The sequence below is a fragment of the Copadichromis virginalis genome, linkage group LG22 (assembly GCF_057382275.1).
Source record: "Copadichromis virginalis isolate Kocher_CV1m ecotype Utaka linkage group LG22, C_Virginalis_male_GT1.1, whole genome shotgun sequence".
NCBI classification, from domain to species: domain Eukaryota; kingdom Metazoa; phylum Chordata; class Actinopteri; order Cichliformes; family Cichlidae; genus Copadichromis; species Copadichromis virginalis.
In genome coordinates, this window is record NC_140638.1 from 26,249,014 (window position 1) to 26,264,872 (window position 15,859).

The 15,859-nt window shown below is 42.4% G+C and overlaps 1 non-coding gene across 1 annotated transcript; it reads right to left on the reverse strand.

Moving 5' to 3' along the window:
- Positions 1-6,229: 6,229 nt before the first annotated feature.
- trnah-gug (transfer RNA histidin (anticodon GUG)) lies at positions 6,230-6,301 on the reverse strand. Its single transcript has one exon. It is a non-coding gene; the product is annotated as a tRNA-His (tRNA).
- Positions 6,302-15,859: the final 9,558 nt, after the last annotated feature.

Here is a 15,859-nt window from a genome sequence, read left to right on the forward strand (position 1 = left end):
TTCTACCACAGGCAACGTTGCCTCCATTTTTATAGTTTTTATTAATATTTTGTAATAATTTATTTGTAATAATTTATTCTGTTTTGGGAGTGTTTTTATGTATTTGTATTATATTATACTCACACATTAAAAGTGAATATCTGTCCAAAAAATGCACTCAGTTTACTTTTTACTCACAATGAGCATCATTCATTATTCTCCCCCAGTAATTAAGGTTAGGATATGTATTTTTTTCTATCCCAATCCATTCTTCTTTTGCAGCATTTAAATAACCCTTATCAGATTTGATGGTTTTGTTACAGACTTTTCAAAAAAGTGTTTTGCTTTTCTTTCACAAATGTGGGGATTAAATTGTGTTAAAATGTACAAAACAGTGATGTCATGTTTTGTGATGAGGACCCAGGGACAGAGAGACTTGATGAATTTAAGAATCTTATGATTTAATAAAGAAATTTGCAGACTTGCACAGAGATGGTAAAATTATGATGACTGATAACGGAGACGAAGATAACAGACGATGAGGACAGGGAGGAACAGGGGTTTAAGTGCACCAAGGAGACAGTCAGAGAGAACTCGGGACAATATTTAAGGATGCAGGGACTGACAGAGACAGGTTTATCTTGCCTGGCTGGGCAGCTCTCTGGGTGCTCAGCACCCCCAAAGTTCTGATCCTAGAACCGCCCCTGATTAGAGATGAAAAAAAAAAAAAAAAAACACGACAAGAAACCCATTAATTGATCCATTAATTACTTGCACATGGTGTTACTATTGTGCTCTGGATCTTCTGGCTTCACAGAGTAACATGAGAAGAAAAGCAGTTCTCACACTCTGAAGGCCAATTCCATCTTCTCCATCACTTCCTCTTTAAAGCTACTCTACCCACCAAGCACCATCCACCATCAAATCAGGAGACTGGTGATTATTATATGAGGTAGTGAAAGTTTGTTTAATTAATGTTGAGGCTACAGATGAATCTTTTCTATTCTGTGTGGATTCGCATGTTAACCCTCAGGTCAGACTTAGAGCTGAATGTTTTTCCACATTCTGAGCAGCCAAAGGATTTCTACCATGTGTGAATCCTCAGGAGTTGTTTCAAATTTCCAAAGAGGCCAAATGTCTTGCCACACAGGGCAACTGAGTGGTTTCTCTCCTGTGTAGCTTTTTTTGTAGTGATGGGTCGGTCGCAAACGAAATGGCTCTTAGAGCTGACTCTTTGAAGTGAACGATGCAAGCCGTGGGGTTTTTTTTTCTTTCTCTTACCCTCTCTCTCACTTTTTTTCGCTTCACGCTGCACGTCACTCTTGTGTTTCTGCTGAGCAGAGACGGGAGGGGCGCAAACATAGCTGGACTGGCCATCGGGCATACCGGGCATTTGCCCGGTGGGCCGATGGTAATTTTTCGTTTTAAATGGGCCGATGTTTTGTTGTTGTTGTCTTTTTTTTCCGTAACCGTGTAAACAGTGAAAGGTGGCGGATTGGACAGATGCTGGCAAACGTGTAAAAATAACTCAATTGTTTGGTAGTGGCTATGGTGGAGCTTTCACAGATTCAGTAAAATTAGGCCAGCAGGTGGATGGGGGAAAGGGGAGGCGGAGGAGGAGGAGGAGAGACCCAAGGCGGCCGCCGGTCTGACTGTCAGGTGAAATGATCTTCAGGTAAGAAGTTATGACCTGCAGTCTATCTGGGTCAGATATAAACCAAGTTTAGGTGGAGTTTATTTTCGTTGTGCTAACTTTTTACAGTCAGTTACAATAACTCGTACTGCGTACTAGCTAGCATGATGGAGTTTCGATACAGTTGGGCGGGTGCTATGATGTTACTGGTGAACTTTATTTTATTCATAAGGTTAGTTAGTCGAGTTGCCTATACCTCTGGTATTCAGAGTTAATATTACGTGTTTTGTATTGAGCTGAAAATAAACGCGATTTGTTCTGTACTTCAGCTACAATAAAAAAAAAGACAAAAAGCTGGATTTATTCTGTCTTTATGCTGTCAGCTGCCTCTTCTCTCATTCTCCCCCCTCCCTCTCCTGCTGCTACTTCAATCATGAAACTGATCAATGATCAGCGTTTCTGCCGCAAGTCCCGTCTCTCTTGCTTGTTTATCTCCCGCTTTGTGCCAGAAAGAGGAAACTAGCGGAGGTCGCGTTAAACAGCAGAAGCACCTTTAAACTGACAGCTGGTAACTGTGCAATGGCGGGTCTAGCAAAGTTTTGCCAGGGGGGCCAGGTAGGGCATTAACAGGGAGAGGGGGGCACAAAGAAATACTTTTCTTTCTTATTCTCATTTAAAATTTCAAGCTTTTAACAAATAATTATCCGAATCTTACAACCAAAGTTTTCATCTGATGTCAAATTTATAGAAATTCATTATTGTACATAGTAAGTTTTTTTCAGGGTCCCAACATAATTACTTCAGAAGAAAGTACTGTACATGATGCCAGTATTTTCCCACATTTTCTAGATACTGTACTAGTACTTTGTGTAAAATGCCATCAAAAAGTCAGTTAAGTTTTATTCTTTCTCACGTGTCTTTCTGTCTCCATTCACTTTTTAAAGGTTGCCATGTTAGAAAAAATATTTTGCCCTGCCATGCTGTTTATTGATATGGTAAATAAATAGTTTATGAAAATATCACTAAATCTGTCAATTATTATTTTTAATATTCAGTAATGGTCATGTCTTACATCTAGTCTTTTCTGTCTTAATGTCAGGTTTCCACCATATGTTGTAGATAGTTCAGGAAGTTAACTCAACCAAGCAGTCTTTGGGTTTCGGCTAAGTACTGTTTAGAATACCAGAATGGGGAGGATGGTGTAGGTTTAAGTTTATTAGATTGATACATATGTACCAACAAGACAGTGTACATCACTGTCACAACAACGTTTGTTTTCATTCAAAGGCTTTATGGTTTTTCCTGTAATACCTGGTGGGCTGGTCTCTAGTCAAAATGCCCGGGCTGATTTTTTGTCCCAGTCCAGCCCTGCGCTTAGGCACCGTGTTTCCTGCCAGGTAAGCGACGCTCAGCAACGTGGTGACGTCATTCGGGGCGACTGGAATCGATAAGGGAATCGTTTGCAAAAATGGCAAACAATTCCAAGGAATTGAAACAGTGGGAACCGGTTCTCAACAGGAACCGGGTTTCGATACCCATCCCTATTAGTGACCAGTGTTGGTCAAGTTACTTGAAAAAAGTAATCAGTAATTAATTACTGATTACTTCCCCCAAAAAGTAATCCCGTTACTTTACTGATTACTTATTTTCAAAAGTAATTAATTACTTAGTTACTTAGTTACTTTTTAAAAACACGATTTACAACCTGAAGAGGTGATAAAGTGATAGATCTTTCAGCCCAATTCTACTTTTTCTACATAATCCATCATACAAAATGTAATCAAATGGAAAAGTTCCTTTTTAAAACTTGTTTTATTAGTTTTAATCTTTTAACTTTATGCATCGAGCAAAAAATGTAATTATATGCAACATTCTCTGACTGGAAGAAATTTGTTTAATATTTAAACCTATTTTCTGCACATTCCAGCACATAAAATAAATAAATAAATAAATATATATATATATATATATATATATATATATATATATATATATATATATATATATTTATATATATTTGTGTTTACACTCACTCTTTGAGATGCAAGTAAAGCACAGCAGAAAATAAATAACATCAAAGACTCAGCGGTCCTGTTGCTCTATTTTCACCTGTAAAGCAGAAGTAGGGCAGGTGGAGGTTTACCCTGGTGCAGGTGTGCCGCAGCGGTCAGTGGAAGAATCCGCGAGTTTCTCTGTGAGTTTCCCATTACGTGGTAGCGCACTCAGTGCTTGCTTGGAAGTTTAGGAGTTTTTTCGCTGTAAAAAGAAGTTTTCTTCCCACGCACGATGGACACTAATGTTTTTGTCACTTTTTATGGAATCAAACTCAAAGTAAGGTCAGTACTTCCACGCTTTAAACGCTGCACGCTCACATTCTCTCCCGCACTCGATATATTATCCATTGTTGATCTGCACACAGCTGTTGTCACAAACGTCGCACTTGCTTACGTCACTGTCATGAGACATTCTCGCAAAAAATCACGGTTTTAGTAACGCAGCGTTCCTACGGGAAAGTAACGGTAATCTAATTACCGTTTTTGCAATAGTAATCCCTTACTTTACTCGTTACCTGAAAAAAGTAATCGGATTACAGAAACTGAGAAAACCACTGATAAAGGTATCAGTTTAAAAGGTATACATTGCCCCGTCCTTCAGTTATCGCATAAGAACATTTTCAGAAAACTTGACCTCTGACTTTTACCTTGAGGTTGAGAAAAATCATAATTACTTCTTTCTTGAGTTATCACATTCACAAGATTTACAGAAACCTAAAAAGTGCTTCAGTAAATATATTGTTATTGTGCAGGAGCATCACAAGCATTTAAGTTTTTGAGAAAAACATGTCAAATTGTGAATGTGAGTATGAGCACACAGAAAGGAGATGATAGTGGACATGAACAAGAAGAAGAGGCCTCGCCAGCTGCTGTTTATCCAGGAGAATGAAGTGGAGAGGGTGAGCAGCTTTTGGCACCTCAGCTTTCACATCAGTGAGGACCTCACTTGGACACTGAACACCACACAGCTGGTCAAGAAGGCTCAGCAGCGGCTGTATTTCCTGAGGAGGCTGAGGAAATTTGGTATGTTGGCCAAGATCCTCAGCAGCTTCTACAGCTGCACTGTGGAGAGCACATTGACCAGCCGCATCACTGCATGGTATGGCAGAACTACTGCTATGGATCGCAAACGCCTGCAGAGAGTGATAACAACTGCGGAGAAGATCATCAGGACTCTGCTGCCCTCTCTGCAGAGCATCTACCATCGCAGAGTCCAGAGGAGACCTGCCTCCACCCACAAAGACCCCACACACCCTCAACACGAACTGTTCACACTTCTGCCCTCGAGACGAAGGTTTAGAAGTGTGAAATCCAGAATGTCCCGACTCAACAACTCCTTCAGCCCCACTGCTATCAGACTCCTGAACAGCTGACGTAACTCAACTGCAATTTGCACAACAGGGGACGTTGCACACTAAGTTCATTTTGCACATTAAGCTCCTTTGTACATCCATCTACATTGACATCTGCATACCTCACTTGTCTACACTTATTTTTGTACTTGTGTTTTTATCTTTCGTTATTTTTATCCTTATTTTTATTTTTATTTATCTTCATATTTTTTCTTATTTTTATACTTATTTTTATCTTGTTCCTTTAACCCTTACCCTAACTTGGCATTTGCGTATGGACAGGAAAGGAAGAATTTCATTGCACAGAGAAATGCTATTTCTTCTGTATACATGACAATAAACACTCTGAATCTTGAATCTTTGAACAACTCGCTCGAGGAAATGACACACAGTCAGGATTTCTTTGATTCTTTATTTAACGTGAAACATTGCCAGCTTGGGGAAAAAACACAGGGTGATCCTGAGATTTAAGGAACAAACAGCAGCTTCAGATAAGACTTTCTGGTAGCTGAGATCAGCACCGTGTTAAGGACAAACACTTTGACCAGACTTTTGTGCGTGTACATTTTTATCCACAAAGTTCTTAAAAGGGTGCAAAACCCATCAGAGTATGGATGACATGTAACAGTAAAAGACACTGAATTTTAGGTTAGATTTAAGATTTCCAACAAAGACATAACACAGCCACAAAAATAAAAGGGTTAAAGTATTTAACAAAAAAATCGAAATGATCTTTAAAAACAGCTGTTTGTATCAAGTTATGTCACATTTTCTCAAATAAAATTAACATAATAAAGTAAAATAGACATTAATTCAAATAAAAAATTAAGTATAAAATATAAGAAAATGTTTGGTTTGTAGTGCCACCTTTTGTGTAGGAACACATAAGTAAAAATGTCATTGATCCAGCGTTGATGAGTCATATCAAGAAGTCAAAGCCTTTATGCCTTAGACTTTATGGACGCAGCTTTTTGTCGTTAATTTCTGAACTCTTGTGCTGCTTTTCCCTAACTCAGTAAGCCGTTGTAGAAATGACAAAATAAAGTAAATAGTGCACAGCGTGCGGTTGCTTTTTGTTACCCACTGATCACCGGTTACAAGTTGACTTCTTAAATTAATCTGTTTTTATTATTATATCAAACGTCATGTATCTGTTTTTGTCTCATCTCTCGTGCAAATTTCAGACAGGTGCTTTAAAAGCTTCACCTCAATGCCGTGACCCGGATTCGAACCGGGGTTGCTGCGGCCACAACGCAGAGTACTAACCACTATACGATCACGGCTGGTCAGCTGCAGACTGAAAGTCCATGTAGTCAGTCACCTCCAATCCACAGGAGTCCATTTTAAACCCACTAAGCAGGACTGTACGTTTTAAGTTTGACACTTTTAGGTCGTATCAACATTAGAACTACAAACATTTCGTGCTTTTCACTGCCAGTTACAGTCTGGATCTTGCTTTTTTTTTCTTATTTCACCGTAAAAACTGGAATCTGCGTGTAACAGCTGACCTGCACGATGTGCAGAAGAGCACCAAAATGTATTTACGGTCAGACCACGCGAGGTCCCTGTGTTAATGCAGATACTGTTACTGTGCCACGTGCGTAAATGTGCGCACCGTAGACACAGAGTTTGAGATCGATATGAAGGAAAAAACACAATAAAGATTGCAGATGATCATTTTCTGACCAGCCGTGATCGTATAGTGGTTAGTACTCTGCGTTGTGGCCGCAGCAACCCCGGTTCGAATCTGGGTCACGGCAGAGTGGATATGATTTCATTTTGGGGAGCTTCACACTTTAAGTGGTGACTAGTTGTTTGTGTGCGTTTCCATTTTTTGTCTTTTGTTCTCTTCTCACTCTACGTCCTGAGTACTGAGTCAGGATGTAGAGTGAGCACTCAGTACAGGTGTTTTGAGGCAACGAGTTTCCAAACATTTTTTAAGTTCTGGGAACTGATTAGACAAACCGTGGGTAACACAGGAAGTCAAAGCTGTCCTCAATATGAAGAAGAAGGCTTTCAGGAGCAAGTGAAGGAGGAGATGAAAGCAGCACAGCGGGAGGTGAAACGCTGCCTGAGGGAAGCAAAGGACACCTACAGGAGGAAGGTGGAGCAGAAGTTGGAGAGGAACAATATGAGGGAGGTCTGGAATGGTGTGAAAACCATCACAGGCCACAACACCAAGAAAAGCACAGTGGGGGGGACTGTGGAGAAGGCAAACGAACTCAACAACTTCTTCAACAGGTTTGACCAGCCCACAACCCCCCCACCCTCACCCTCACCTTTACTACAGAGTCCTCTCCCCACTCTCCTACCTCCCTCGCTTCCCCCCCTTCCTGACACCATGACACCCCCCTCCTCCAATCCCTCTCTCAGCAGCAAGACATCTCCCCCCCTCCCCTCCTCCCAAACATCTCCCAGTGTCACAGTGGATCAGGTCAGGAGACAACTGAGGAAGCTTCGCCCCAGGAAGGCAGCAGGCCCAGACAAGGTGTGTCCTAGGATGCTAAAGGCGTGTGCTGCTGAACTTGGGGAGCCTCTACAACGAGTCTTCAATCTCAGTCTGCGACTGGGGAGAGTGCCCGCCCTATGGAAGACATCCTGCATCGTCCCGGTCCCCAAAAGGAACCGGCCCAATGAGCTGAATGACTTCTGACCGGTGGCACTGACATCACATCTTATGAAGACTCTAGAGCGGCTCTTCCTCAACCTCCTCCGACCACAGGTGCAACATGCCCAGGACCCACTACAGTTTGCATACAAGGCGGGTGTCGGAGTGGAGGATGCCATCCTGTACCTCCTACACAGAGCCCACTCACACCTGGATGGGGGAAAAGGCACGGTCAGGATCCTGTTTCTTGACTTTTCCAGTGCCTTTAATACCATCCGGCCCTGTATGCTTCAGGAAAAACTGAACAGGATGGAGGTGGACCCCTGCCTGGTGGCTTGGATATCCGACTACCCAGTGTTGGGGAGTAACGGAATACATGTACCGCCGTTACGTATTTAAAATACAAAATATGAGTAACTGTATTCCGTTACAGTTACCGTTTAAAAGGGTGGTATTCAGAATACAGTTACTTTGTTGAAATAAATGGATTACACTGCGGTACTTTCCTGTTTCATTTTGTCGCGGGTCAGGACTGTTTGGGTTTTGTTTGACAGCTACGTTCTGTTGTTCCAGGCGGCAGCGTTACGGTTGCCATGGTTACAGGGCGACGCTCTCTCTCTCTCTGCGACTGTGTGTTTCCTGGGTGAGAGAGCGCCTTTTCGTTGTTGTGCTAAGCTAACAGGCAGAATGCTACAAGCATAGCTCTAAAGAATGTAGCATCATGGGCAGTGTAGTCCGTGTTGCAGGGAGAATGGACTGCCATACACATTATGGGTCTGTGAGCGCGAGGAGGGAGAAAAAAGGATAATGGAAAGGTACGAGTTGTCATCGAGGAAAAACGGGAGCTGGAAGCATGTAAATATAATAATAACCACTGCAGCCAAGAAGAGTGCCTGACGAGCCCAGTTGTAAGTAAGCTATTAAGACTCGACTGTACACCGTGTTCGTGTTTTCCTCCGAAAACAATAAGTTCCGTTGGAGCAGTCTTTCAACGCCTCTCTCTGTCTCTCGCAAGAAAAGTTGACCCACACAACAAAGTAAAGCTATTTTTCGGCTACGAGCCGACAGGGACCCCGCCGTATTAGTCAGAGGTCCCTTTACTACAGTTCGGAGTCGCGGACCTTCAGTAATAGTAATAAATCACACAGCAATAGTACATTCACGTTGTTGTAAAAAGCATGATAATATATTAAGTAATCCAAAGTATTCAGAATACGTTACTGTCATTGAGTAACGTAACGGAATACGTTACAGAATACATTTTGGGGCATGTATTCTGTATTCTGTAATGGAATACATTTTAAAAGTAACCTTCCCAACACTGCGACTACCTCACCGACAGACCACAGTACGTCAGGCTGAAGGACATCACGTCTGACACTGTGGTCAGCAGCACAGGAGCACCACAGGGAACTGTGCTGTCCCCTCTTCTCTTCACCCTGTACACCTCTGACTTCTGCTACAACTCTGAATTATGCCACATTCAGAAGTTTGCAGATGACACGGCCATCATGGGGTGTATCTGGGATGATCAGGAAGAGGAGTACAGAAGTCTGGTGAGGAACTTTGTCGCATGGAGTCACACAAACCACCTGCAACTCAACACCTCAAAGACTAAGGAACTGGTTGTGGACTTCGGGAGGTCCAGAGAAGGTCCACTGCCGGTTCAGATAGAGGGGGTGGAGGTGGAGGTGGTCAACAAGTACAAGTACCTCGGGCTGTGGGTGGACAATAAACTGGACTGGTCATGCAACACAGAGCACCTGTATAAAAAAGCCCAAAGCCGACTGTACTTCCTCAGGAGGCTGAGGTCTTTTAACATCTGCAGGAAGCTCCTGAGGATGTTTTACCAGTCGGTGGTTGCTGGAGTACTTTTCTATGCTGTGGTGTGCTGGGGGAGCAGCACAGCAAAGAAGGACTCATGCAGGCTGGAGAAACTGATCAGGAAGGCTGGCTCTATGGTCGGCATGAAGCTGGACACTCTGGTGACAGTGGCAGAGAAAAGGACATTAAAGAAACTGCTGGGCATCCTCTGCACACGGCCATTAACAACCAGAAGAGTCTGTTCAGTGACAGGTTGCTTCTCCCCAAGACAAGAACTAACAGACTTAAAAACTCCTTTGTCCCACACGCCATCAGACTGTTTAACTCCTCTCTGGAGGGGAGAGGGAGGGGAAACAGGAGGACAAAGGAGGGGGGAACAACTAAGCTGTAGTGCCTCTTCACCTCACTGTGCAATACTTTTGTAAATAGTCAACAGTGCAATAGACTCAATACTTGAAATGTGCAATTCACTTGTATTTTTATTTTTATTCCTATTTATTCTATTTACCCCCTTTGTATATTTTATTTATATTTGTCTCTGTATTATATATGTGTGTGTGTGTGTATATATATATATATATATAACAATTCTGTAACTGTAACTTCGGTCGTTGCTGTGCTTTTTTTGGAAGTCGAATTTCCCAGAGGAACCCACCTGAGGGATTAATAAAGTTCTATCTTATCTTATCTTATCTTATTTTATGCCTTTACCGCCCTCTTGTGGCAAGATGTGATCATGTGTTTCCTTTGCTGAATTATTTGTCACTTAATGCCTTTAGGCTGCACCGATTGACTGATTGTCCACCTGCTCCAACTCCTTATGAAACACGTGTGTGTAACACCTGCTTAGTATAGTAGGGTTAAACTTATAGACTAGATTCGAGAGGAGTAAAATAAATTTGAGAGAATTGAGTGTTGAACAGCCGGCAGATTTATTACAATGTTACAGTGGTGCAATAATCCAATGTAAACAGCATAGAAAATTAACAGAAGATCAACAGAGAAGAGCGCTCTTTTGAAAATAACAACAAAATAAAATAAAATAAGTAGTCTCTTTAGACCTGACTCCTGATGAGCAGGATATTGGGAGTTCAATAGTTTCCCAGAGAAACAATCCGTATGAAGTAAGCAGTTTTTGCTCTTGCTTATCTGAAATCCTGCGATTCGAAGTAATTCAGACTGTAGCTCTACTCCTGCATCCAGAACAGCTGGCCACACTGCTTTTGGATTCGCCAAGAGTTTTCACAGGGTCTGGCTCGCCATCCATATCCAGAACCACTTCAGATCCAGGATCACAAAAACCCAGTCTGCACATACAGTACAGAGCAATAAACAAAATAGTTCTTAACAGTTTTTCTAAATAAAATGAGATCTCATAAAGTTTTCAAAATCAAGTACACTGTCGTTTTAACATTGTTCTGTCTCTATGAATTCCATTTGTATTGCTTTACAGCATTACAATCAATTGTATTTAAATACCCCTTTTTAAGGCATATGTAATCACATCATGAAATGTTTGTAACGTAACTAGTTTTAAATAACTTATTTACATGTATTAACCTATAACTGAAATGACAAAGTGCAGAAAAGGCACTGGACAACATTTATGGCTAAAAGAAAAGTGCATCCTGCATTAGTTTTGCACATTTGTGAAGATGCCCAATCAAATAGACAATAAAATAAAATACGACATTCCATTTCACACACGATTCAAGTACTCCGACTGGTTTTAGCTTTTTTTAGACAATACGGAATTCGCACTGTTGCAGTGTTTACCACATGTAAAATTAGCATAAGTTTTCCTGCTAACTTATCATCTCTAGTAACTCACCGGAATTCCCAAGAAACAAATACACGCTCTGCCTGGTTTTGGTCGAGAGTAAAACACATAAAGGCCTCTGAAAAGTACATAACTTTAAGTTAGAGACTGTTGAAAATACTTTATAACACTTATTTTATACCAAAAGACTCACTGTGTAGCTTGTTATTTGCTCTCGGTGTCTTGCTCCGTTTTGCCTAGCTTAATGCAGCAACGTGCTTTTGTTGCATTCACTGAACTACGGAAAATCAAAGTGTGTTCAAGGGGTGTCGGAAATAATATTACCAGGTAAAAACAAGAAAATACTAGTAACCATGTCTATAGGGGTTACACCCTCCCCCTTTGAATAAACATGAGTCCCTTCATGTACTTAAAATGTATCTAAACATCATAGATTTGAGTGTTTTCATAGCTACTAAACGACTCAAGAGCTTGGTTAAAGTTATCCAGAAATCGTTGTGCAAAGGATATAAGGGGTTGACCCAACTGGGCGTAATGAAACCGTCCTGGGGGTCGCTTTAATCTCTCAGATTTTCTCACTTGAGGTGTTTCAGGAGTTATTTCAGGTGTTTGTTCAGCATGTTGGTCAGTGATATTTTCACTATGCTCTGTGTTTTCTATCTCAACATCTGGTTCTCCTGGAACTTGGACATTATGATTCTCTCCCATGATGTTAGAGTGAGATTCCTCATTCAGCAGTTCAGGTTCAGTTTGATTTCCCTGTCCATGGTCATTCTTGTCAGAGATTGTCTCTATTGGTTGAAGCAAAGAGTTGTCACTTTCGAGCGTACATGGATCATTTTGAATTTCGGAGCTTGTTGTCTCATTTTGCACATCGGAATGGTTTTGAGTTTGGTCACAAATTCTGATAAACGTCTTGGTTTGGATTGAGGGATGACTTGAAATGCATTCATACTCCTCCTCAGACTCTGACATTTCTGTATCTTTAGGTTCAGAAGGGCTCTTCCGAGTCTTAGGTCGACGTGGAGGTTTGGGCTTTGTCTCAACCTCATCCTCAATGTCTGAGAGATCACCACATGCAAGTAAAAGGTCTCGATGAAGAGTCCTGCTCGGACCACTACCCTTCTCCGGTTGGACCACATACACAGGAACATTTTCCAGTTTCTTAACAACACGGTACACCATGTGTTCCCATTTATCGCCAAGTTTGTGTTTACTGCGCAAGCGAACGTTCTTGACTAAGACTCTGTCCCCAGCTTGAAGTGTGGACTCTCTGACTTTTTTATCAAACCTGTTCTTGTTTCGCTCAGCAACTCTCTTGGAGTTTTCGAGTGCAATCTGGTAACTTTCCTCAAGCCTAGCTTTCAGATTGCGCACATACTGGGAATGGGATGTTGGTGAGTCCCCTGTAACTGGCAACCCAAAGGCAAGGTCGACTGGTAGCTTGGGTTTTCGACCAAACATTAGCTCGTAAGGGCTAAACCCGGTAACCTCACTCTTTGAACAGTTGTAGGCGTGGGTAAGAGGCTTGACAAAATCACGCCAATGAATCTTTTGCTCATCCTTCAGAGTGCCCAGCATACCAAGCAGGGTGCGATTGAATCGCTCAACGGGGTTACCTCTCGGGTGATAAGGACTGGTCCTTACTTTTTTAATGCCTGTGGTTGAGCACAATTCCCTAATAACATGTGACTCAAAATCCCTCCCCTGGTCACTATGGAGGCGTTCGGGGAACCCATAGTGAACTAAAAAGTTTTCCCAAAGATTTTTGGCCACAGTGGTTGCCTTTTGGTCTCGGGTGGGCAAGGCCACTGCATATTTCGTGAAATGATCTGTGATGACCAACACGTCTTTGGTACTCTTACTGTCGGGTTCAATAGAAAGAAAGTCCATACACACCAATTCCATTGGGCGTGTGGTTTTGATGTTAACCAGTGGTGCTGCTTTTTCAGGCAAGGACTTCCTTCTAACACAACGACCACAGTTCTTTATTTTAGTCTCAATATCAGCACCCATCTTAGGCCAATAAAATCTTGCCCTCACTAGATCATGAGTCCTCTCCCACCCCATATGACCCATATCATCATGGAGCAGCTTGAGAACAGTAGACCTAAGAGAGACAGGGAGTAAAAGCTGGTAAGTTGTAACTGAGTCACACTGTCGTTTCCTATACAGAAGGCCATTTCTCATTTCAAAACGTTTCCATTCTCTGAGCATCAGTTTTATGTCAAATGTTTCAGACCTGTTTTCGCATGGAACATCAGCACCAGATTCTAGTAACTGAATGACGTGGTTTATGCTTGGGTCAGATCTTTGGTGTTCTTTAAGCTCATGCTCAGAAAACAAGGGAGCAGCTACTTGACCAGATGTTTCAGCATCACTGTATGCATCAGGAATGGCATCAGCACTCATAGCCAAGGACTCAACCAGAATGACACAAGGTGAGTTCTCACTGTTCTCATTGAGAAGATGCTTATTACATATAGCTGCTACAGTGTCAGGGCATACACTGTTAGAGCTTGGAAGGGATCCGAGAAGGCGTGAGGTGAGTTGTTGAATCCTGTTTTCCTCTTCCAATGTCACACTATCTGCAGCCAGAGTTTGATGAGGCCTCCGTGATAGGCCGTCGGCATCCTGGTTAGCCTTCCCAGCTCTGTATTTGATTTGGAAGTTGAAGGTAGACAACGCTGCTAACCAGCGATAACTCGCTGCGTCAAGTTTTGCCGTGGTCAGAATATATGTAAGCGGGTTGTTATCCGTTACAACGATGAACTCGTTACCGTAAAGGTAATCATGGAATTTTTCGACAATGGACCATTTCAGAGCTAGAAATTCTAGCTTATGAGCTGGATATCTGGTCTCGCTTGGTGTCAATCCCCTACTAGCATAGGCAATGACGCGCATTTTACCATCCTGCTCCTGATAAAGAGCGGCACCCAGGCCCGTGATACTAGCGTCAGTGTGCAGAGCATATTGGAGCTTTGGATCTGCAAACCCCAATACAGGGGATGATGTTAACTTCTCCTTAATGCATTCAAAGGCTGACTGACAAACAGGTGTCCATCTGTCTGCAAAGGGTTCTCGAGGATTGAGATATTTAGAAGTGCCTGTTTGTTTCTGGCCTTTTCTGAGAGGTGGATAGCCACATGTGAGATCGTTTAAGGGCCGGACTATCTTTGAATAGTCCTTAACAAATCGACGATAATAGCCTGTGAACCCTAAAAATGACTTCAGCTGTTTCAAGTTTTGTGGCACTGGCCAGGTCTTGATAGCAGCAACCTTTTCAGGATCAGTCTGCACACCATTTTTGGAGACAATATGGCCCAAATATTTAACTGATGTCTGGAAAAAGCGACATTTTTTCGGGGACAACTTTAAGCCATATTCACGAAGACGGTCCAAAACATGCTTTAGCCTCTGTTCATGTTGCTCGAGGGAGTCTGAGAAAACAATCAAATCGTCTAGGAAGACGAGTACCTCCTTGAGATTAATGTCTCCCATACACCTCTCCATTAACCTCTGAAAGGTGCTGGGAGCATTTGTGATGCCTTGGGGCATTCGATTGAACTCATAAAACCCCAGTGGGCATACGAAGGCTGTTTTGGCTTTATCCTCCTCCTCCATCTCTATCTGGTAATAGCCTGACTTCAAGTCCATGACAGAAAACCAGTTTGAACCAGATAGGGCGGAGAAGGTCTCTTCGAGGTTTGGCAACGCGTAAGCATCTTTTACCGTTTGCACATTAAGCTTGCGGTAATCCACACAGAGGCGTACCTCACCATTCTTTTTCTTGACTACAACGATGGGGAATGAGAAGGGAGATTCTGACTGTCTTATTACCCCAGCATCAAGAAGCATTTTAAGGTGTTTCCTGACTGCTTCGTAGTCATTTGGATGAATGGGCCGCGATCTCTGTTTTATAGGCGTTTCGTCTTTAAGCTTGATCTTATGCTTAACTTTAGTGGCATGGCCAAAGTCGAGGTCGTGGCATGCAAAAACGTCACGGTAGGCACTAAGACTCTGCGTGACCCGACTTTTCCATTCCTCGGGCAGAGGTGAATCGCCAAAATCAAAGGTCAACTGGTCACTGGGTGATGAACATGAGTCTGCAGACAGGCTGCAACAGCCTGCAGAGTTTGCACTCGACGTGGTTTGAGTTTCAAGGACTTGGTCTGCAATGTGTAGTTCAGCAAGAACGCAGTTGCCAGGAAGGATGATGTCATGATCGGTTTCGTTTCTGATCCAAATAGGATGCTTGTAAGGACTTTGACGTGGCACTGTGATAAGGCAGCAATCGACAAAGATTCCTCCCGGAAGGGCTGAGGAAGTTGGATGCTCTACAACTGCCCATCTGTCAGTGGGTGGTGAATTTAGGTGGGCGTAACTCTCTAGGCAAACCCTTTCATGAGCTGGTATTACGTAAGGTGTGTTGCCCCTCAGTGTCATTAGTCCAAGCTTTCCTGTGCTTTTTGTTTCATGTCTATGTTCGAGGATTTTTAAAATCTGACTATAGCCATAGACAGCTGATGAAATGGGAGTATCCCTACAGTGTTCCTCATATAAAACATCAAGGGCATTTGTACCAATTAAAACTGGTAAGTCTGTGCTGGAACGTAAATCAGGGACAAT